The sequence below is a fragment of the Ixodes scapularis genome, unplaced genomic scaffold (genome assembly GCF_016920785.2).
Source record: "Ixodes scapularis isolate PalLabHiFi unplaced genomic scaffold, ASM1692078v2 PGA_scaffold6__148_contigs__length_123643588, whole genome shotgun sequence".
Taxonomy (NCBI): Eukaryota; Metazoa; Arthropoda; class Arachnida; order Ixodida; family Ixodidae; genus Ixodes; species Ixodes scapularis.
The window spans coordinates 49,699,446-49,725,044 of NW_024609881.1; the positions used below are offsets into that span (position 1 = coordinate 49,699,446).

The 25,599-nt window shown below is 47.3% G+C and overlaps 1 pseudogene; it reads left to right on the forward strand.

Moving 5' to 3' along the window:
* Positions 1-2,244: 2,244 nt before the first annotated feature.
* LOC115315680 lies at positions 2,245-5,932 on the forward strand (annotated as a pseudogene).
* Positions 5,933-25,599: the final 19,667 nt, after the last annotated feature.

Sequence of the window (25,599 nt, forward strand, 5' to 3'; positions counted from 1 at the left end):
GAGAAAAATGGAAAGACGACCTCTTCGTCGCACAAAACCTGAACGGAGGAAATACAAGCATTGGAGAGGAGAACCTTTGTGGCGCTGGCTTGGAACGCCAGTGGGACGATCCGCTTCATGATGAAGGCTTTCGAGACACCGGAGGCAAGGTGGTACGTCTGCAGCTCGCCCAGGAAGTTTGCCAGGGACTTGACGTCGTCGAACCCCGTGTAGACTGAACAGTCAGTGTGGTCGGGGCTCTCGCGGCGGGGCTTCCTGCTGGCCAGGCGTGTGGGTCAGGCGCTGCATCACGGAGTTGCACACCTTTGTGACCTTCGTGAGCAGGTGCGTTTATGCGGCTGCGGCCACCGCGGCTTCCGTCTCCCATGTGAGCATTCCTGCAAGCACAAAAAACGCCCTCCAAAACACAAAAAAAGCGGAACACAAGCGCAAAAAAAGTACCCCCCCCCCAAAAAAAAAAAAAAAAAAAACCAACACACGCGTGCAAAACGATTGCCGCGGTCACAAAAACCGTCAGAGACAGGCCGATACAACAAACGCGGACGTGACGGAAGCACGGAACGACGATGGGAAACACGGGGAATACGAAAAAAGCTTATCGAAAGAAGAAACCAAGCCCGGTGAAATTCCAGCGAGTTGGTAGCATACCACGTTTGGGCGCCATTGTGGTCGGTTTGCCTAGGGAGCCTTCATGTGCGCTTTGCTAGGGTGATGCCACCCTTTGTAACACCACTCGCTGACAAACCAGCAACCATTTTGGTCCTCGGCGATAATCCGTGGGCATATAACCCTCCCGGAAACAAGCACCTTATCTCACAAGTTCAGGGCAGTGTTGTGGAACCCACGGAGGGAGGATTAGCATTTCCCCCCTCGGATGGGAGGACCGATGGACACAAAGGGCACTTTCCGGCGCACGGGGAAACAATGAGGAACAAAATGGCGGTGGACGAGGTTGTGGGAAAGGGAAACAGGCAGTTGGCATCACCCTATGCAAAGCGCACATGGAGGCACCCAAGGTTTGCCTTGCTGCATACCCGACCCGGAGGAATAAAACGGAGCCAACGGTTTCAACAACAAGAAGCTATATTTAAGTGGACATGGACCAGACTAGGGAGCCTTCATGTGCGCTTTGCTAGGGTGATGCCACCCTTTGTAATACCACTCGCCGACAAACCAGTAGCCATTTGGTTCCTCGGCGATAATCCGTGGGGCTTATAACCCTCCCGGAAACAAGCACCTTATCTCAGAAGTTCGGAGCAGCGTTGTGGAATCCACGGAGGGAGGATTAGCATTTTTCCCCTCGGATGGGATTACCGATGGACACAAAGGCCACTTTCCGGCGCACGGGGAAACAATGAGAGAAACAAAATGGCGGTGGAAGGGGGTGTGGGAAAGGGAAACAGGCAGTTGGCATCACTCTATGCGAAGCGCACATGAAGGCACTCTAGACCAGACGATTAACACTGTTACCAGCGGCGCCGAGTCCAGGCAGCGACTCCCTGTGCGCCGCCTCTATTCTGCCTTATCTAGGCGGCGTGTACGATGTGCGCGTGGCCGGCGTGACGTCGACGCCACGCGGGAAAAGTTCGCCACCTGTGTCCTGCAGTCGGGCAACTAAGCTCGGGAGCCGCCATGGTTCCCACATGGTATATGCCCTGGTTTTGAGCTTTAGGCCTCTAAATATGCTAAAAAAAGAGCAAATGCCGATGGCGGGTTTATGGGTTATAGCTGTATATTTTATTCTTTATGTTAAGAATCTAAGGGGCGTTTAATAAATATTCCTACAAAATACATTGACGTCGTAAGGCGTATAATAACAAGTTTCAATTCTAAACGTCTAGACACTATAAAATTGCAGCTGCCTAAAGCGGGATTTCAGACAATTTTCGCCGTTGCCATGACTGAGAGGCCTCAAGCGTCTCCAATCATTGCGCCCTATGCGCTACATAATTTATACTGTGCTAGCAATGTCAAAGTATAATATTTTAAAACATCATAGTAAAATACATTCGCAATAGACCTTATGCGAAATTGCTTGGTGGTCTGACAACACTGAGAGCGTCGCCATGTTCGTTGTGGCAAGCCGGCGGCAGCGAAGCGTCTGAAGGAATGAGCGAACGGTGGAGATTTCTGTATTTTGACCACGTAAGGTGGCGTAATAACCTGGAAGACTTACCACGGGTGTCTGAAGGCGCGTTAGAAGCCTTGAACGCTTCGGAAACGCAATTTTCACGGCTGCGGAGAATGTCGTACGCCTTTGCCACCGAAACGTACACCCTGCCTTCGTTAGTGATGACGAACGTCTGCTACTCGAGGTACGAGAGTACCGTTGCGTAACTTTTGTTCCTTTGTAAACATTGTAAAAAAAAACTTTACTTGCTACGCTTGTTCACGTCGTCCCTTTGTTGTCCTAGTCGTAGCAACGCCGGAGTCGTATCTCCTACGCAACCGAGCAAACCAGTTCTTCCAAAGCCGCGCTTTTGCGTTCGTTTTGAACTCTTGAGAAGTCAACGATTGTCAGTGCTTGGTGAGATGCTGAAATGTCGCTTAAACGAGGTGGTTTTTATGAACCAGCCTAGCGTTTGTTACCGATGGGAGGCTTTACTTACTAGGCCATGACGGTGCGAGCTTGTTGGGCTCGCGGCGGGATCCGACTACGCTGCGTCTGAAATGGGCCTTAGCTTTCGGCACGCATTTACATCACTTAATGAAAGGAGACGAATTTAACAACAACAAAGTGCGCGCATAGCTTCCCGATGCGGCTCCCAAATTAAATTTTTTTTATAAGCGACTCCTTTGGTCACTGCCTGTACCTTTTTCTTTGCTGTCCTTAAGGTGCTTACATGTAGAAAAAACAAACATTAAAAAACAAGGCATTTAGCGCAGCTCACATATTCTTCCTTGTTATCCCAACAGCCTCGGTGTCGTCTATGCAAAAGCTACATGCTTCAGCAGCCAGAAGAGGACTGGAGTGCCATATAAAATTCAAGTCGCATTTAGGTTTGACACTGGTGCAGTGACAGGTGAGACTTGTGAGTGCCCTGCTGTCGCAAGCGGGGCATACAGCCAAAATCTCGCCAGTCTTCGGTTGATCATCTTGTTGAAGACAAAAGGCTACAAGGAGACACCGCCAGATTTGTCGCGCTCCGAGCTCCCACGACAGTGGGGGCGCCCTCGACGACAAGGCATTAGGCCAATAAGTGTCCAAGACGTGGATTGGTGGAGCCCCGTGAAGGCGCCGTGCCCACATCAATACCAGTGCGGCTGTTTGATGCCTGCGCCAAGAAGCAGGACGAACAACGGCAGCCAGAGTTGCTGCATGAACTGGGCAGAACTCTCCAGAGCCTTGGGAACCAGGACTTTGGCGCAGTACTACTGGCTGCACGAGGACCACGAACGGACACAAAACTGGGGCCTGCATCTGCTGGTTCACCACTGTCTTATCACTCAGCAGGCAATGCTACCCTCCAGCTACAAGACGTGGACCTAGGGTAACATTTCTGCAGGAATCGGCCTTGCAACTTCCCGGTACCGGAGCTCTCCTTCTTCGAAGGGACTCCACAGCACATATTCTCTGGCACGTTCAGTGCGGAGGAATGGCAAATATTGGTGGTAAGTGCTGCTTACAACGACAGCAGCAGAGAGTGCAATACGTTGCTGGGCTGGCTGGTATGATCGTAAGACATAGTGCATAGCGAAAACTAGGTCACCAAACAAGGAAGTACACAAGACGAGCGCTGACTCACAACTGCTTATTTCAGAGATTCGCACGCACCTTATAGAGGCAAATTTGACGCATACCCGCTGGGTACTGGTCAGAGTGCGCCACCGTCGATTGATCGCCAGTGCGGCCAAACAGTGAAATGCTGAGGCGGCTCGCATTGGCGACGCTGCTGCCGCCTCTGTTTATACGTGCGATATACCGCCTGTAAGCCCGTTTCACATGCTGCGATTCCGATCTATTCGACTAATATTGCAGTGGCACTGTCGCAGCGGCTCTTCGACAGGGTTTCACCCAGCTGGAATCCTGTAGCAGCGTCGGCAGCGTCTGCTGTGCGCCACCTGACCAGGAGAGACAGCGTTTCATGCACATTGCAAGGCTAAAACTGAAATGAAACTCGTCTTGTATTAGCAATGTAAAAATATGAACGTATCGGTTAGTTCATGTAAACGTGATATATCCACGGATATGAAGGCGTATACACTGTATGTAAGCAAAAAAAAAAAAAACACGTGGCGCTGCAGCAGACATTGCGACGGTGGTCAGATGATGTGAATGCAACTGTTGCAATGACTCTCACGGTGCCTGCTGTTGCACCAGTTTTACTCGTACAGTCGCTGCATGTGAAACAGGCATTACACGTCTTACGGAAATTGTGAATTCCTGACGGTGTTGTTTTTCCCTCAGCCTCGATGGTTATCCGGCTTCTCGCCTGATAAGCCTTCAAACCTTCCCCCCTTCGATGCCTTCGAATGGCTGTCCTTCAGTGAAGTCATCTGGAATTTCACGGGACAGTCGATAGCGTTGCGACTGCTGCAACCATACCCAAACAAAGACTGCTTAAGTCAGCACAGACAAAGTGGAAGGAGAGGTTCCACAGTACTTCGCACTAACAATAACAAACATGGCGAAAGGGCTACCTCGGTGTTGCAGATATTTGGGGTTAGGTAGTGCCACCTGTCAGGCAAAACTTGACTGCCCTGCAGGTTGATGCATTTGTCGTAACGACCTGCATATCTAAACAAAATAATATTTTAAAGCACAAAAAAATTATGAACTGCAGCGCATACGCTCCAGGTCTGAACAGCCAATGCGTGCACCAACTATTCTTGCAGCGGCATTAGTCAAATCGCAAAAAAATATATATATCTGGTCATTGGTGTCAATTAATGTTCAAAGGGCCTGTCTGACAGGGCTATTATGCCAAGTTTAGTTCCTTCCTTTAGTATTTTCTTACGCAGTCTCACAAACTGTAAAGCTATAAAATTTCATGTCGCCTAGTGTAAGTTCCTTACAAAATCTAGACACAACACATCTTAGAAAAAACATCTAACACGTGTAAAAGATTCTCAAAGAGGAAATGAAGGTGTAGCATTTTAAGGTAGTATCATTTCCAGTCAAGCAAAAAAAACTGTTTGTGATATCACTTCTTAGCAAGGCTGATGGGCCAGGTGAACTGCGGTAATCTAGCGGTGAGCTGGCTCAGATGTTGTGTTCTTATGCTATAACAACTTTTACTGTTTGTCGCAGCGGATAGAAATGTCGCCGGAAAGTGCAAGGGAGCTCGAAATGAACTCCAGACAGCAAGGACGGAGTGCGCACTAGCGAGACGCGCGGCCCAACCGATTAACCGCGTGAGGTTTTGGTCGTGGATCCAAGCAAGAACAGTGCACAGAAACGGACTTGCGGAACCTCATCGAGCCAAGAGACACCTCGCATGTTCGCGCAGTTCAGAATGGGCTAAAAAATGAAAGTTTGGCTGCGGACCGTTATACAGATGGTATGACTTACTTCAAGAACGATGTGCCGCTCCCGCACTGCGGCTTAGTAGTAAACCCTAGATTCCCGTAGCTTGGTGCCACACCTGACAGGCTGGTATATGATCCAGAGGAGCTCTCGTATGGACTCCTCGAAATCAAATGTTCGTATTCACTCAAGGACACTGTACCAGATTATGCCAGGATGCAGGACTTCTACATAACACTCAATGAAAACGATGAGCCACACCTTGACCGGGACCGCGACCACTTTGCCCAGGTGCTTGGCCAAATGGCTTCGACTGGATGTCGCTGGGGAGACCTCGTTGTCTGCTCAGAGAAGTGGATAGTCGTTGAGCGCATTCGATTTAATTTTGAGGACTGGGTGGAAATGCGTCGAAAGCTTGTTGATTTTTACTTTCGGCACAGGTTGCCCCATCTTGCCCTCAAGTAAAGTAGCTCAAACTGCAGTAGTTAGGGCTAAATAGAGAATGAATATGTCTCTGACTCGGTAAACTGTTGTGTTTAAATCATATTTGTCACCCCTCCCATCGGCACACTAGCATTTAAGGTTCATCACGCCGGCAGACATCTCTTCCTTTTCAACAAAATGCTCTGTCTCACGAACGAGTATGAAACAAAAAGAGACCACACAAGCACTACACCCATGTCAGGTTTCTTTCGTGAAGGTCAGCACACATACAAGGATTAGACAAGGTCAGTCTAGTCGTACAAAGCTCCGACACACATAACGCAAAGTAAAATGAAGTGAACATATCGGGAAACTGCAGAGCATGTGCCCATGTTGCAAAGAGGCACCCACACCCTATTTAAAGGCACACACACAAAGCAAGGTCTCTCACAAGTCTGTCCTGCTTTTTCGTACCCAAACCTAGAAGGTGCCCGTCCCTCCCCCCCTTTCTCGCGATTTTGTCTGTACTTAGAGTGGCCACTCGATCAATATTTTACGGGAAAGGCAAAGTTTATATGTTCTTGTCATAAATATGTGAGTTAGTTTTCAGCCTGCCATTATATCTGCGCTGCCTGTGCGATTTATGAGGCGGGACTGAAAATGTTTGAGTACGGCTGCCACTGTCCAAATTTGATTAGCTACAGGGGCAAAGGCAAGTAATATCAGCCGATCGATTGTCTGCTACGCCTTAATTTTTTGTATCCTACGTTCCACATGACTTCTTAGAGATGCGATCTTCTTTGTTTTTTGCACTTGTCCATCTGTGAATGGGCGGCCTTTCAAGAAAGGGGGCAGATTCAGCTTCACACCTTTTCTCTCAAACAAATCCTTAATCAGAAAACCCTTATCTGCCATCAAAGAATCATTATCTTCAAATTACAACTCTAAAAAGCCGCTCCTTATGACGGTTTCACTGTCTGATGTCGATTCTGTGTAAAGCTCGGACACGAACGCCAGATGCCCGTTAGGCAGTACACCGACAAGCATTTAAAGGTCTTTGCTGATTTGTACATTGAGTATGGGTTCGACTAAAGCGACGGAGAGGTCGGCACTTCACACTGTACCTCCGTTGCATCCAGAATTACCCTCGTTGATGCCTATTTCTTAACAAAATCACCTGGCATCGTTGCATCTGCTATTTCCCTTGGTGCCCACAAGGAAAAATGAGCTCAACTTTGCATACAGGAAATTCAACCAGGACATGCAAATGCTTGACACTGTGGACCGCGCAATAAAATACCTGTGTGCCAAGTCTGCTTCAAAGAGACCAAGACGTAGCCTCACAAGAACTAAAAAAGAGTTCATTATTTGTGGTTAGCTTTCGCTTGCGGCTTCTCAGAGAATTCTCCCCGCTGCTAATTTCTGTTCGCAAGACATTGCAGCCATCTTTTGCAGTCTCCCCAAGACGCAGCAACGCTGCAAAGTGTTGATATCCCGGAAGACCAGCGTAATACATGAAGTCTTCATCGCAGACTTTGAAGCGCTCAATGCAAAAGGAAGCTGATTTTCCCTGCTCTTGCGAAACCTGGCACTCAAGGCTGACTTTTCTGCATGAAGTCCACGTAGTGCACCTCTTGTATTTTCCAGTTGCTGTCTCAGCTGCTTACATTCATCACAAAGCCGTGCTATTTCTCTCTTCTGCTGCTCAACTACACTTGCAAGATGCTCGGCTTCTGCAGCACGTGAAGAGCGGTCGTGAACAAGTTCCACTGGGCTTGCAACAGCGACATTCACTCCATCACTGCTGCCCATCAGTGCGCCTTGGTGCACGTCTTCACTTGCTTGAGCTGTTGGTGCCACTGGTGGCAGTGGCTAATCATTCTTCTTTAGCAGTGGTGGTGCACTTTGTTTTGGGGGCTTCCAAACATTGCTTTGCGGTTCGAAGGTGAACACTGACGGCACTGCAGTGTCCCTAAGGAGGTTGTGCCCGCTAGCAGCGCCAGGCATAAAGTCGTTTGTACGAAAAAGCTTGGAGCACACTTTCGTTGATTTTATGTTTACGCGGAAGTTAGCACCTTTGTCTCTTGTTATTTCGATAATCCATTTCTTGCAGAGGATGGGGTCTCTCAGAAAGCAATGGAAGGATACCTAGAACAAAAACAACACACAAAAAAAGGAACACAGAATGCAGAATTCAGAAGCGCCATTAGTACGCGCAGCATTTAACACGCGTTTGCATAATTTCACTCTGGCTGACTAGAAAAACGGGGTTTTCCAAACAAACATATCAATTATTTTTTATGTTTTTTTTTTGGCATGGTAACGAGCAGAAGACAACGTAATAAATGAAACGGCGAAAGCAAGCGGGTGCTGCTACCCGCGACCAAACGGCACAAATTGTTGAACGATTCCGGTCGGACAGAATCACGACAATAGCGCGAGAGTCCGCACTGCGGCCCTATCATACGGACAGTTACGGTAAGTCTCGCCAGTATATCGCGACGAGGACGAAAGCTCTCGGCTTTATATTTTAGTGCAGTAACATCGTCACGATAGTTCCCGGTCACCGTCACCAACCAGATACTATTCAATCGGCTCAAAGTTGAAAAATCAAAACACTCCGTCAAAGGAGATCCCCCATGCGGTGCTCTTAGGCTGTATACATACCTTGTTCTCGTCGCTGTCGCTAATGCCACGCTGCTTGCACTGCGGAACGCAGCAATGCGCCTTCATCTTGCCAGCGTCAATAAAAAACTATTTACTGCTACACGGATGTATACAATTGCAGAATACAAAGGGTACGCCGCCCATACGAGCCCGCGCGCACAGCCTCCCGGCCGTTCGTCGCCACTACCAAAATGGCGAACGTGGTTCCTCTCCCGTTCACTGGATGGTGCGGACAATTTCAGATATTGCCTATTGGAAGCCTAGATTTTTAATCCAAAATTCATGCTGATAACACAACAGACTAATTTTTCTTTATTTTTGCCACTCTTTATTTTTAGAGCGCAGCTCTAAGGCGCCCGTTTCCGCCTTGAGCGGCGTCGGCGTCGCCGTCGCCGACACCGTGAGATCACGTGACCCCACCCACCGAGTTCACGTGACCGCCCCCCCCCCCCGATGTCACGTGACACCGGGAAGGGGGGGGCGGAGGAGGAGGAGAGAAGGACCAGGAGGGAGAGGGGAGGACCAGGGGGGAGGAGGGGAGGAGTAGTAGCATGCAGGAGCACGAGGTGAAGAGGAGGGAGGAGGGTATATCCTTCCCTCAATACCATTCCCTCTTTCTCCTCAAGAGCTGCGCTCTAATTCGACGTTACAGGGAGTTGGAAACGGCTTTCATTTTTATATGTTTTTATTTTACCCTGCAAAGAACTGGTGGCTTAAAAAAAATTAAATGCTTTTTATACACTTGCTGAAACTGAACAAAAAGTGAAAACTTCTGTTTCATAATTTATTTATCAGTAGTCGTACATGAATAAGACACAAACTTTGCATAATCCGGAAGGCAATGAAAGTTTCTACACGTGGTAATGCTTTAAAAGCGATACTAAACATACGCGACTAAAACAGTCCACAGGTTCGGTCACAGTTGTTTGCGGAGGCATGTTTGGGGATTTTTACGAAAATTGGATAGGTTAAGTGGGGGGTTTTCAGGGTCAAGCCTTTCGCTGATAACCGGAACAAAAAGACAAGCTTTATATTTATTTTTGTTTGGAAATAGCACTATATCGTGTAAGCAGGTGAGTGGAAAGTCTTCGCCCCCAGTGCCATCTGGATTCCGGAAAAGTTCCTATCGGAGATAAAATTCTACTGAGATATCCTCTTAAGCTGGCACGAAAACACGACATCCACGTCGTACCTTCTGGCGACTGCCCTGAGGCGGTGTGAGGTGTTGTGGCAATACGGCGTGACCAAGAACTTTTTTGGGCGGGGTAGCTTTTTGCGATCGAGGGAAGACTTGGAGATTAAGACCTTTAAAGGGATACTACAACGAAATTTCGGCGCTCATTTTTTAGTCTATATGTGTTCAAAAGAGCAGTATCACATGAAGCATACCAATATCTTGTTAAAAAAGTCTCGAAAAGGAGTTTTAAAACGAATTAAACGATTAGCAAAGAGCACCTGGTGGATGTCGCTAACGCCTCGTTTGTAATGCTCGTCTAGGAACCTTGACAGCTAGTGACGGAGGTTGTCTCGTCTCCGGCCACGACGAGAGAAGGGGGAAGGAGGAACTCCCCTCTTCCCGAGAATCCCTTTTGTGTGTCGCAGAAGTCGCTATTGTCCCCCTAGAAGATTATAGAAGATTAACCCGTCACTCAAAATTCGTATAAAAGCAGCCGCTTCGGGGGCTGGAACGACTAGGCCATCCTCTCGACGTCAGCCTCGCCGTAGCTTTGCTCGTCTTGAGACGACCTACGTCACAATTGCGTTGGATGTCACGTGCTCTAAGCTGGGCCTTCTCCGAGCGCTTGCCAGAGTGGGCCATTTATAACGAAATATACAGCCACCAGGATCAAAATACAAACGTGCGATTGTCATTTACGGATATTGTGGATCATATTCAACCTATTTTTGAACACGACGGGAATATTTCAAATTTCGTTGAAGTATCCCTTTAAGGTGGCTGCAATGAGGTCACGCTGGTAACCGTTTTTTTTTTTTTTTTTTTTTTTGTGCGATTGATTTGGTTAGTTAGGCTTGCTTGGGAGAGGTGGGGGCAAGAGTTTGTGCAGGAAGAGGGGAGAAGGCTATTTTTAATGCCCAACTTTATATTTCCTGAGTGGTGGCTCGCGAAGGGGAGTGCCGGCTTCTGGGATCGCTGCTGGAAGCTCCAGCAGAGGCCGCTTGGTGTTGGTTGTAGGCGCAAATCAAGAAACTGCAGGCCATCCACAGGAGTTTCCTCCTTCGTGAAGATAAGGCCCGGGAGTGGCGTGAGAACACTTGCTCGATGGAAGCAGGAGAGACGTTCCAGTCGTGAAGCATTGCCTTTCATTGCCTTGGAAACTAACCGCCGAATTCAGAAACCTTACTCAAACTACACTCAAACTGAAGGGCCCCTCCACTTCCTCGAGGAAGGCGCGAGGGCCGGCGCTGTCCAATCGCGACGGCGGATCCGTCCTCGCGATTGGCCAGCGCCGGCCCTCGCGCCTTCCTCGAGGAAGTGGAGGGGCCCTTCAGTTTGAGTGTAGTTTGAGTGAGGTTTCGGAATTCGGCGGTAAGCAAAGTTTACGTCTTTATTATGTATGAGTACTGAGAAATAAATTATGAAACAGCGAAGGTTTTCACTTTTTGTCCAATTTGAGCACGCTGTATAAAAAAAACATTTTTAATACCTTTTTTTCTCGCGTCGCGTTCGCTTTACACTCTTCTTTTAGCCAGAATACATACCGTTAAAGGTACAGGTACTGGTTTTGAGTTTGAAGGCTCTAGATATGCTAAAAAAAAAAAAAGCCGTTTACAATTCCCTGTAACGCCGGATTAGAGCGCAGCTCTTGAGGAGGAGGAGGATGGAAGCGTACTGAGGGATAGGTGACTCCTTGAGGTCACGTGACCTCAAGGGGGGGGGTCGTGTGACGTCAGGGGGGTCATGTGACTTCGGGGGGAGGGGGGTCACGTAACCTTGGGGGGTCGCGTGATCTCAGGGAAGGTCGCGTGACCTCAGGGGGGTCACGTGACCTCAGAGGGTCACGTGACTTCAAGCGGTCACGTGACCGTACGGTTACACCGACGGCGACGGCGACACCGCTAAAGCCGGAAACGGGCGCCTAAGAGCTGCGCTCTAAAAAGTGAAAGGCGTTTACAACTCCCTGTAACGCCGAACTAGAGCGCAGCTCTTGAGGAGGAGGAGGGAAGGTACTGAGGGGAGGGTATACCCCTCGTCCCTCCTCTTCGCCTCGTGATCCTGCCTGCTACTCCCCCTTCCCTCCTCCCTCCTGCTCCTCCCCTCCTCCCCCTTCACGCCACCTCTCCCAGGTCACGTGAACTCCCCTCCCCAAGGTCACCGAAGGTACCGGAGGTTCTCCCGAAGGAACCCGAGGTCCTCCTGAAGGAAGCCGAGGTCCTTGGGCGGGGGGAGGGGGGGTGGGGGAAGGGGGGGCTCGCGGCTACGCCGACGACGACGGCGACGTCGACGGCAACGCCGCTCAAGCCGGGAGCAGGCGCCTAACAGCTGCGCTCTAAAAAAGCAAATGCCGATGTGGGTTTATGGGTTAAATTCACGATTGTCATGTGTGGCGTATTTTAAACACTCTCAATCTGGAAGTATTCAAAAGAGAGCTTCTACATTTTTGTATTGTGATATATATATGCAAGTCTGTAAAACGGCATTCCAACTACCATTTATTATTAGTCAATAAAATTTTTGTAAAAATCCCTAGATATGCCTCCGCAAACAACTGCGACCTAACCTGTGGATTTTGTTTTGAGTCGACTATGTTTAGTATTGCTTTTAAAACATTACCACGTGTAGAACCTTTCATTGCCTTCCATATTATGCAAAGTTTGTGTCTTATTCATGTACGACTACTGAGAAATAAATTATGAAACAGGTTTCCACTTTTTGTTCAGTTTCAGCAACTGTATAAAAAGTGAAAGCCGTTTACAACTCCCTGTAACACCGAATTAGAGCGCAGCTCTTGAGGAGGAGGAGGGAAGGGTACTGGGGGTGAAGTGACCTGGGGGGGGTCACGTGACCTTGAGGGGTCACGTGACGATGCCATCAGTGACGTCACTGATGACGTCATCAGTGATGATGACGATGACGATGCGGATGCCGGTGAGGGCATCAGTGACGTCACTGATGACGTCATCAGTGACGATGACGATGCGGACTCCGATGACGTCATCAGCGATGATGACGATGACGATGCGGATGTCGGTGACGTCATCAGTGACGTCACTGATGTGTAATGATGTGATCAATACGGCGACAAGAAGAGGAAGAAAAGAGAAGGAGACAAGGGAAAAAGAAGAAAAAGAAGTAGGGGAGAACGAGGAGATTCAGGGCGAAGAGCGGACGGATTCGAAAAAGCTTGGCTCCGGAATACACCGGCGAAGCTGTCATTCACAGGAGTCTGCCGACCTGTCTTCACCGTCGACTTTGAACGGCAAGCCTGGCTCAAGAGCGAACCGGCAAAGCCCTCCTAACAACCGGTTGACTGGTCACCATCGGTACGCTGGCAGCTGGAGCCTAACGAGACCGGCTTCTACCACCAGCGTAAACCAGTGCCAACCTCGGCAAGTCGAACTTTGGACGTACGCCCTTTTCTTTTATTTATTTGCTAATAAGTTTCCCTTTTTTTTTACGTGGATTCGGAAAGTAGAGTAACTGGGTGCAAATATATTTTTCTGACATCAAAAATCAGACGGACCTCTCAGTTTCCTTTCTTTTTTTCATAAAGAACCTGACATGATGACGTAATCCGTGATGATGACGATGACGATGCGGATGCCGGTGACGTCATCAGTGACGTAACTGATGACGTCATCAGTGATGATGACGATGACGATGTGGATGCCGGTGACGTCATCAGTGACGATGACGTCATCGGGGAGGTCACGTGACCTCGGCGGGGGTGTCACGTGACCCTCGGGGGTGGTCACGTGACTTCGGGGGGAGGGGGGCACGTGACTTTGGGTGTCACGTGACCTTGGGGGTCAGTGACCCTGGGGGAGGGGTCACGTGACCTTGGGGTGACCTTGGGGGCCACGTGACCTTGGGGTGACCTTGGGGGCCACGTGACCTTGGGATGACCTTGGGGGGTCGCGTGACCTTGGGGTGACCTTGGTTACGCCGACGCCGCTCAAGCCGGGAAGGGGCCCCTAAGAGCTGCGCTCTAAGAAACATTTTTTTTAACTCACCCGAGTTCTTTCCAGAATAAAATAAGAAAAGTAAAAAAATGAAACCATTTACAACTCCCTGTAACGCCGAATCAGAGTGCAGCTCTTGAGGAGGAGGAGGGAAGGGCACTGAGGGGAGGGTATACCCTCCTCCCTCCTCTTCACCTCGAGATCCTGCCTGCTACTCCCCCTTCCCCTCGCCCCTCTTGGTCCTCCCCTTCTCCCCCTCCACCCCTCCGTCCCGGGGTAACGTGACCTCGGGGTGGGGTGGGGTCACGTGACCTCACGGTATCGGTGACGGCGACGCCGACGCCGACGCTGCTCAAGTTGGAAACGGGCACCTTACCGCTCATTCACAGTGGAAGCGGATCCCGTTCGCAAGGTGGTTGCGAACGCGGTTGTATAAAGATCGAGTACAATTGGACGCGCGCTTGATGTCATCGAGTGCGTGTGCAATTGTACGGGATCTTTATACTACCACGTTCGCAACCGCTTTGCGAGCACGGATCAGCTTACAGTGTGAATGAGCGGTTAGAGCTGCACTCTAAAAAAAAAGAGTGGCAGAAATAAATAAAAATTATTCTGTTGTGTTATCAGTAGGGATGTCGCGAACCACCCCAGGTTCGATTTCGAAAGGTTTCGATATTTGCGAAGCGAACTGAGGTTCGATTTCGAAAAATTTCGATATTTTCGTACCGACCGAGGTTCGAATTCGAAAAATTCGCAACTTTCGATGATAGTGGACTTTCGAATTCGAAAAGTTCGAAGCTTTCACGGTTTCTAAAATTTCGAATACGAATATTTCGAATATTTTTTACTTCAGGTTCGAAAAATTCGAAGATCTCGAAATTCTTTGGAAATAAAATTCGAAAACTTCGAACGCTTCGAATTTTTATAGACATGAAGTTCGAACAATTCGAAGATTTCGAATTTCTTTCTGCATAAAGTTCGAAAAGTTCGAAAGTTTCGATTCATTTTTAACGCTAAATTCGAAAGAAAAAAATTTGAAGATTTTGAATTTCTTTCTAGTCCAAGTTTTCATAGTTCGAAGTCCGGTTTTCAAGTTCCTCTACAGTTTGTTTCAAATAACGCTTTCACGTCTCACTGGTTTTCACAAAATCAAGTTTAGAAAAGTTAGGGTGTGATATCTAGATTCTGCGAAGTTGGTCAGGCAATGAAATGAGACGACGAGTGTCCCTGAGGTGCTGTAATATTTGCTAGCGCATATGCAGAGTGACGTGTGACCATAGATCAGCAATTGTGACCGCCAGCCCGGGGGGGGGGGTCTTTAACCTGTATCACGCAGTAGTAATCACACGAACACACTGTTTTACGAGACTCATTTAGTTCGAAACGGCCAGGGGCGAGCAGAAGGTTGAGGCTCAGAAAAACCTTAAAGCGACCTGGCAAACTACCTCGCCACCCCTTGCACGTTGGTAGTAATCCGATCGAATGCCGCTCGAGTGACGCTGGCATATAGTAAGTTAAGTTTGTAATTGTCCTGGAGGTTTATTTTCTGAGGCGGAGGAATCGCCTCGCAAAAAAACCGACACAACTCGAGGTCGAGGAGCGTTCTACTATACAAGTGGCGTCGGAAGAGGAAAAACGGGGGGAAAGAGGGTAGCGGGAAGGGTGGAAGGGTGCTTCAGTTCCCTTCCCCCCCCCCCCCCCCCCCTTCCAGATATTTCGGACTGCTAATGAAAACAATACGGGGAAAGAGAGCGTGGTTGAGCTTATTTTAATCTGATATTATTTATGCATATGTATAGCTACTGTCGCTCTTCACTGCATAAAAGATTGTGTAGATGGTCATTGTTAGAAACTCGTTGTCAGAAGGCACTACTCGTCACATGCTTAGTGGCTCGGAAGTTCAAAGCTATGTCTTTTCAATCTAAATACCTGTGCCAATTGTAAAAAAAAAACACACAAAAAAAAATAATAATAAATGCGGAGATATAAAGCTGGACAAAAATAACTATCAAGAATTCGCCGGAAGTGTTGTGTTCTTGCATATTTAGAGCTTCAGAACTTCGAAAGAAGTTTCTTTTCTCGAAACAAGTCCCAGGAACGTGAAGCGAAAAAAAAAAATGTTTTCTTTTAATGACGTGCTGAACTTGAACACTATTAGAAATCTTCTCCCATGGGTTAATTTATTCCTTAACGTTAAAAAACAATAAATACATTATTTTGTATTCTGCAGATGGCAATGATATGTACAGTCTGTGGTGTTAATTCAAATGCGATACCTCAAACAACTTAGACGAAAATAAATATCAAGTTTAGGGCATAATTGCATGTAGATACATGCTTGGACATTTCTTCGAAACTCACGTTAAATAATAATAACCACATCTTAAGACGGCACTTACCTATGCTATACATAGATCATTCTTAAGAAAGTATGACATCTCTACCATAAATAGCTCCGGCTACAGCGCGCTTCAAATCTGGCATAAACGATAATCGTCAAAAACCCGTCGTCCTACCTCGCCCCTTCGGGAATTTATTTCTTTAAAACTAAGCATGCCAGAACATTGAAACAAATGGCATTGTCTTCCGTAAGGAACGCAGCACAGCGTGTAAAAGTTCGAGAAAAAAAAAGTACGAATGTACCTCACTACTTGAATTCAAATGAAACCGTCCGCCGGTCTTTCGAAGTTCGACGAACGTCGAACTTTTACCCTCAAAGTTCGAAGTTCATCGAACTTCTGACTTTCCAGAATTCGAAAGTTCGAAACTTTTCGAATTCTCTTGATAAATAAGTTCGAAAGTTCGAAATTCATCGAATTCTTTGGTCAGTTAAGTTCGGAAGTTCGACAAGCATCGAACTTTGCAGCTCAATAAGGTCGAAAGTTCGAAAAAGATCAAATCTTTTAGTGCAATAAGTTCGACGGTTCGAAAAGCGTCGAACTTCTTAGCTTAACAAGTTCGAAAATTCGACTTCTGTTGAATTCTACGATGTAGACAATTCGAAAAATTGAAATCTTTCGAAACCCTTTAAAACCGCTTGATTCGATCATCGAAACTTCGATTCGAAAAAAGTTCGCGGCATCCCTAGTTATCAGCATGAATTTCAAATTAAAAGTTTAGGCTTTCAATAGGAGATGATGATGATGATGATGATGATGATGATGATGCTTGTGGTTATCCCCTTTGAAACGGGTGGTCACGTATGTCGTGTCCAAGCCATAGGTGGCTTTCACTTTCCCCTCTTTTCTCTACTTATCCACCAATTTTCTAGTCGTCGCTTGGTGACGTCGACAGTCCATCTATCTGTCCATGGATGAAAGCCCAGTGCCTGTGGTACCAATGGTAGCATTGGGGCCGCTGCCGCTGGTGGACCGATTGCCGCTTGAGCGACTGCCGCAGTCTGTCTGGTCCAGCCTGTGTTGTTTTGGCTATGCCCTTGGTTGTGCACGCGCCACGCTTCATCCCATTCTGGTGTCAGGCCGGTGCAGTGCAGAACTAGGTGCCTGATGGTTTCTTCTTCCTGACCGCAGGCTCCGCACTGCACTGATTCTATTGCTGGATCGAACTGCTGCCGATATAGTCTTGTGCGCAGCGCTCCTGCTCGGGCCTCAAACAGGAGACGGCTGCCTAGACTGTTATCCTAGTAGACCTCCGGTCCAATTGTGTCCTTGTGAGCAGTATAGATTTGGAGTGAGGATTTGTTGTTTGCCTCCTTAACCCAGTGGGTCGTCTCTGCCTCTTTGACCCGTCGCCTCACCTCACTTGCCCACTTACTCGCAGTCCCCTCCATGACTGGCTGTGTGAAGAATCCATATTTCATGCGGAGCTGGTTGACCCGCTTCGTCCACTGCGTCTGCACGCAGTTGACACTGATGTAATCGAACACTTGCCTTGCCTCTGAAATCTCTATTGTCAGCGCCATCCAGTGAACGGGAGAGGAACCACGTCCGCCATCTTGGTAGTGGCGACGAACGGCCGGGAGTGCTTCGCGCGCGGGCTCGTATGTGCGGCGTACCCTTGGTATTCTGCAATTGTATACATCCGTGTAGCAGTAAATAGTTTTTATTGACGCTGGCAAGATGAAGGTGCATTGCTGCGTTCCGCAGTGCAAGCAGCACGGCATCAGCGACAGCGACGGGAACAAGGTATGTATAGACCCTTTCTTCAAGGGCGCCGCCATCTTGAATTGTCGTCACTTCCAGTAGGGGCGAAAACATCGTTTTGCCGTCGCCCCGCCAGTAGAAGACACTTAGGAGAAAAGCGTAACCGTGACACAATATCGTTTTGCCTGCCACTTATTTTTTTACTAGTTGCAGGTTGAAACGTTTTAGTATTTTTTCGTCGCCCATACCGGATACGCCCATTAGGTGGCCGGGGGCGAGGGTACACAGAAAAGTTCTATACTGCCTAAGAGCACCGCATCGGGGATCTCCTTTGACCAGAGCGTTTTTATCTTTCAACTTTGAGAGGATTGAATAGTATCTGGTTGGTAACGTGACCGGGAACTACCGTGACTATGTTACTGCACTAAAATATAAAGCCGAGAGCTTTCGTCCTTGTCGCGATATACTGGCGAGACTTATCGTAACTGTTCGTACGATAGGGCGGCAGCGCGGACACTAGCGCTATTGTCGTGATTCTGTCCGACCGGAATCGTTCAACAATCTGTGCCGTTTGGTCGCGGGTAGCAACACCTGCTTGCTTTCGCCGTTTCATGTACCACGTTGTCTTCTGCTCGTTACCATGCCAAAAAAAAAAACATATCAAAATAATTGATATGTTTGTTTGGCAAACCCCGTTTTTCTAATGAGCCCCAGTGAGATTATTTAAACGCGTGTTAAATGCTCCGCGTACCAACGGCGCTTCTAAATTCTGCATTCGGTGTTCTTTTTTTTTTTTTTTGTTCTAGTTATCTTTCCATCACTTCCTAGAGACCCCATCTTCTACAAGAAATGGATTATCGCAATAAAAAGAGACAACGGTGCTAACTTCCGCGTAAACATAAAATCAACGAAAGCGAGGAATAATAAATAGTAGTTATAATGTTGTTTTAAATACTTGCTTATATATCACGATGAAAAATAATATAGACGCTCTCTTTTGAATCCTTTGAGATTGAGAGTGATTCAAAAACGCCACACACGACAATCGACAAAACCTCGTCGTTCTTTCCTGCTTTTTTGAAATATTTTTTTCTGGAAACATGTCAGGTCATTAAATTAAAAAGAATTGTTCTTCTTGGAACATGCGCCACAAAATATAAAAGAAAAATTGAAGAAGAATAAAAACAAATACGACTGCACTTCGTTGTATGAATTTGATTGAACCCGCCTATATATATAGCCTCGGTGAGACCGCAATCACATAATTTGGTTATACAAAGAACGACGAAGTAGCCGCGGGAATGAGAAAGAGGAAGTTTGTCGTAAATAAAAAAACCGAACTGACAAAACGTGGTTTCCGTGTCCTCCAAGTCCTTTCACACCCTATTGTCTGGCGGAGGTAGAGGGACTCCTACCTCAGGGCTGGGAATCGGACGTCGAGCTTCGATCAGGTAATCACCGGGGTCTACAGCCACCGTTGGGTACAAACACCGAAACATTCCAAACCATGCCGAATCCACCCGTGACAACGTCATCAACCGTCACCTCCATTGTTTGCCGGCACAGCCACCCAAGATGTCGTCAATTGACGATTTGGAAAAAAGCTGCTGCGCAAGCGCGAGCAGAGTGTGTTTTTGCGAGCGCCCCCTGCTCAGTTGGAAAACAAATGGGCGTGACGGCTATTCCTAGGCGGCAACAGGCGCGGAAGCGGGTTCGATTTGTTTGTCGCCATGCCAGCCCACTGTGTTGCGCTTGGTTGCACGAATTATTTCTACGGCAAAGAGAACGCCAAGTTTTTTTTAGATTTCCGTCTGCCAGGCTGTATCCTGCTAAGACAGGCTTGGATAGCTGCCGTGAGGATAAGGAAGATGGACGGCTCACCATGGCAGCCGAACGAGCACCGATAGACCTGCAGGGCACATTTTGTCACGGGTACGTCGTTTTCGTACGCTCCTGGAGGGAATTTTTCACACTATTCAATTTGGGTCTCGAGTCAACGCTTGGAATAGACTGCGTGCACCAGTTTTACGCCCCACATGTATCAAGCCAAACCATGCATCGCGAAGCCTAGTTGTATTCCAACCACTTTCCAGCCTCGCACCCAAAATGTCAAAGTTTCCGGCGTTGCGCGATAGGCGGCACGCACTATTTTGCAAATCGTGGATTGGCTCCGCGACTATGACCGGGCAAGCGCGCACAATCGCTGGGATGACACGCTTAAACCTGCTAACGTTAATTTTTACCTCAAAGACACGGCGATGATCTGGTATAATAGCAACGAAGACGCTTTTCACCTCCTGGGATCGATTCAAGAAGAAGTTTCCCGAAGTTTTAGGACTTCCCTCGCAGCGCAAACTGGCCGAAGGGCGTTTCGCTTAACGTGCCCAAGGTCGCGACGAGGTCTACTTTGGCTACATCGAAGACGTACTTGCTCTCCGTAAACTTCCAAATCCCGCGATGTCGGAGGCAGACAAGGATGGGCCTCAAAGGAATATCAGAAAACGGGTTCCAACACCTCATGGCTCATGTCTCCCGCACCATCTAGATTCTAGAACACGAGACCAAGAGAACCAGAATTCCAGCAACCCCCTCAACCAGGTTACCCTCGCTACCCTCGCGACTGCAAATCCCCGTCACTGAAACTATACGCACAGTTATTCGTGACATCATCAAGGAAGAGCTTCGGATTATGCTTCCCGACAGTTCCAAATTACTCTAGCCTCAACTCAAACAAGCCTCAGCGGTTATCAACTGGAACTTGCGTAGCCTCTGTTTATGCACCGCCCACTCGCCTAGTCTGTACCCCTCAGCCGTGCGCTGAAACATTAGTAGGCTCGCCTACTTCGATGTCCGACTTCGTCTCTTCTTTATTATCCATGGTTGATAAAAAAACTGCCGGGGGAACATCAAGGGTTACTGTTGGATTTATTGAAACAACACTCCTCATGCTTTGACATCGACGATGGCGTATTGGGTTTTACAGCCTCCATAAAGCATGGAATTGATACCGGCGATACTTTACCAGTTCTATACCGACCTCACCGCGTCTCTCTTTCAGAGCGAGACTTAATTGATCAGTATGTTGAAGACATGGTCCAAAAGATCATAATTGTAGCATTACCAAGTCCCTGCTGGTCCTCACTTGTAGTTCTGGTAGAGAAAGATGGGTCGTGGAGTTTTTGCGTGGATTAACGCCTAAATATGTCACTAAATAAGACGTGTATCCTCTACCACGAATCGATGACGCTTCAGACAGCTTCCAAGGATCTGAACATTTTTCATCTTTAGACCTGCGATCCGGATATTGGCAAATAACAGTACATGACCGAGATCAAAAGAAAACAGCGTTCATTACTCCCGACGGGCTCTGAGAATTCAAAGTTCTTCCTTTACTTTATGCAACGCTTCGCAAGTTCGAGAGAATGATGAATGTTTTATTCAGGGGTTTAAAATGGCAAACATGCCTGTGCTATTTAAACGATGTTTTCTTCTTCTCAGCGACATTTAAAGAGCACCTCTCACGATTGCAATCCGTCCTGGAATGCATTAAGACAGTGCGTCTCCAACTTAATACTAAGAAATGCCATTTTGCTTACGGCCAAATTCAGATCTTGGACGGCATTCGTCCTGACCCCAACAAGATAGGAGCTGTCTCAGAATTTCCCCGGCCACTCAACTTTATACAATTGAAGAACTTTTTGGGCCTCTGCTCATACTTTTGTCGTTTTATCGAACATTTTCTTGATTGTTCTAAATAACCTTCTCTCAAAGGATATACCATTCGAATCAACGGAAGACCAAGAGAACTCTTTCAAAACCCTAAAGCTGCAGTCCTTGACTAATGACCCAATACTCTGCCATTTTGACCCCCGCCCTTCGACAGAAATATATTCAGACCCAAGCGGATATAGAGTTGGTGCTGTCCTCATTCAAAAGAAACATGTCAAAAAACAGGTCAACGCATATGCTGGCCGCACGCTCACTAGAGCGGAGGTAAATTACTCTGCGACAGAGAAAGGGTGTTCGACTATAACATGGGTCATAACTAAGTTTCCACAGCACCTATTTTGGCGACGCTTTCGAGTAGTGATTGACCACCACGCTCTCTGCTGGTTAACAAACATTAAAGACCCATGAGGACGTCTTGTTAGAGGGTCACTTCGTCTACAGGAGTATGATGTCGAGATAGTTTATAAGGCAGGTCACGCTCACCAAGATGCCGACGCTTTGTCCCGCTGCCCTCTACAACCCACCACCACCGATTACATGGATGCCACTGAGGTCCCTGTTCAAGCCCTATCCCTCCAAATGGACATCGCCACGAAACAATAAAACGATCCAAAACTGCGGAGTATCATCCGACTCTTACAGCATCCTTTGCCACGGAGCAGAGCAGCGAAAATGGAACATACGTATGTAATTGTCCAGCGAGCTCTATATCGTCGCAATTATGAACCCACAGTACAACCCCTGCTTTTCATGATCCCGCAACATTTACGCTCTAATGTACCTCGTCCCCTTAATGATGATCCGACTGACGGATATTTGAGAGTGTTTCGAACATAAAACCGCGCCCGCTGTCGTTTTTTTCTGGTTTGGCTTATACGAGAGCGTCCACAGATACTTCACATCACGTGAAGTATGCCAGCACCGGAAAATGTCTACCCTCGCTCCTGTGGGCTATCTACATCCCATTCATCCCCCTAGCCACGTATTTGAGAGTGTGGGAATCGATTCGGCCCTTTTCCTGAGTCGACACACGAAAAACGATGGATAATCGTCGCCGTCGACCAGTTGTAGCAATGCGCAAAAGCCCAGGCTCTCACGGCACCAATTGCAGAAGAGGTGGTCTCGTTTTTTCTGCACAATATTGTTCTGCGACACGAATTCCCCAGAAAACTTGTGAGCGACCGCGGGGGCGTCTTTTTATCTACACTCATTCAGCCCCTCCTTCGTTATTGTTGCACAATCCATCGCAGCACAACCGCCTACCACCCTCAAGCAAACGGTATGACTGAACGCTTTAATCGAACCCTCGCCTCAATGCTAGCAATGTACATTTCCAGTGATGAAGACAACTGGGATCAGGTTTCGCCGTTTATTGCTTACGCTTACAACACGGCCATTCATGAAACTACGCACTATTCCCCATTTTACTTAGTCTACCGTCGGTATGTAGTAACGCCCCTAGACACGATCCTTTCAAGCGTTTCCGAACCATCACCTGCCTACGTACAAGACGTTCTTCAAAGGGCGGAAGAGTTCCGCCAACTCGCTCAACACCGCACACTTGCTTTTTAGCAGACTCCAGTCATCCGTCATAATGACAAGCACAGGCAAGTTAACTACTGTGCTGGTGATCTTGTTTTAGTCTCGTCCCCCGTTCGCGTTGTTGGACGTTCAGAAAAAAACTTCTCTCGCGGTATTTTGAACCATACCGGATCACACAACAGACATCTGACGTCAATTACGACATAGAGCGTGTGACGCCTGTTGCACACGGTCATTTACGGAACAGGGATATCTTTTATCTGTCTCGCATGAAACCATACAACATGCGCTCCGACAGCGACAACCATACCTGTACCTTCCCCTTCTCCAGAGGAAAGGGTAATATTACGGTTAGACCGCAATCACATAATTTGGTTATACTAAGAACGACGAAGTAGCCGCGGGGATGAAAAAGAGGAAGTTGGTCGTCAATAAAAGACCGAACTGATAAAACCTGGTTGCCGCGTCCTCGGAGTCCTTCCACACCCCATTAATATATATATATATCTATATATATATATATATACCGCTCTTCATCAGTTAACGAGTGTACAGCCCATGAATGTGTATTTACCTCCTAGAAGAAATTAGATGGGGTAAAGTCCAATAGGAAATAGAAATAACTTTGTGAAATATTAGATAGTAGTTCACAAAGAGGGGAAAAGAAAACCAAAACTTGCAAATGCTAAAATTAAAAAAAAAAAAAAAAACGATTGGCGGGGAGATTTTTTACGCCCTCACGACAAGAAAAGCGAAAAAAAAAAAGAATAAAGGTGAGAAGTTTTAAAGCGCAAGAAAAAAACTCAAAAGATAAAGTGTGTTTGAAAGTTTCTGGTTGGGAAGGGGTGGCTCGTCTTCAAAGCAGATATAGGTCACATGTTGCCACCGACGGGCCCAAATTCCGAGACATTCGTTTGTTCTAGAAGATCGTAGTTCTTCTAGAGAGGGCTAATACACGAAGAGATAAGTATATCAACATGTGCATTAATATGTGCATGTTGATACGTAATATCACGCAACGCGAAATCATTTTCGCTGTGAAGAGGCAAAGACCGACAAAACATAACCTTTTTCGGTCAGAGAACGAGTGCCTAAAAAGACTCGGTGCCAGGGTAGATTTAATTATTAAACCTGCAGACAAGGGCGACTCCATAGTTGTTATGATCAGACAAGATTATCTTGATGACGGCTTTCGGCAATCGAATGACGCATCATTTTACCACGAACTACCGACAGACCCCTCACAAAGTCTTGAAACGGCCATCATAAAGAAATTAGTAGATCACAAGAAAAGTGGCAATATAACCAAGGAGGCTCTTAACGCCACAAAACCATCCCGCTCCAAACTCGGACGCTTTTATCTCCTTCCTAAAATACACAAGATTAACAACCCCGGGCAACCCATAGTGTCATGAATAGGTACAGTCACCTAACGCATCTCGAGTCTTGTGGACATACTGATCAAGGACATTCCTCCAACCTTCTCTTCGTTTGTTAAAGACACCAGGCACTTCCTGCAGAAAAGTGCCCCACTAGACATTCCGGATAACGCTTTTCTCGTAACCCTTGTGGCTTCCCTATATGCAAATATACACCACAGAGACGAAATTGCGGCACTGATTGAAGCATATGAACACGCTCATCGCACACTTGTCATCGAGGGGGACGTCCTTTCGATTCTGGTGAAACTGGTTTTGGAGAACAATCACTTTGAATTTCAGAATGGGCATTTCCTGCAGATCCACGGAACTGCTATGGGAACTAAGGTGGCGCCAAATTACGCTAACATATTTATGTAACAACTGGAAACCACCTTTCCCGCCGAACGCCCCACTCAACCACTGTTTTACACAAGATACATCGACGACATAATTATGATCTGGGCCTGTACTGAAAACTAACTCATAAAATTCATCGCCACCTTCAATTTGGCTCACTCATCGCTAAAATTTACCCACTGCGTATCACAAAAGTACATAAACTTCCTGGATGTAATTGTGGAAATTGCTAATAACAAATTAAGTATTGAACTTTGCAGAAAACTTACCGATAGAGAAGAATACCTCCATTTTAACAGCTGCCGTCCTCGAGACTGTAAGACTAATCTGCTCTACTCTCAGGCGCACAGATTTAAGCGCATATACTCAGAAAACAACGACTTTGAACAGAACGCTCAGGAACTGAAACGCGTACTAACCCAACAGAGGTATCCAACAAACCTAACCGATGACGCCATAAGCAAGGCAAGAAAGCTCGACCGCTCAGGCATCATTGGCAACCGAATAGAGCGTCCTCAAAAAAGCAGACAGTCTAACCTTATTTTAACATATACAAGCAATCTTCCTAACATCAACGACTTACTGAGCAAAAATTACAATCTTCTGTCACAGAGCGACCGCTTCAAAGAAATCTTACCGCCGCTCCTCGGGTCGTCTATCGACGCGGCAGGAATCTCCGGGACGTCTTAGTAAAACCGAAAACTACCACTCCCGCAAGCCTAGGTTGTCGACTATGCCGAAAGTCCAG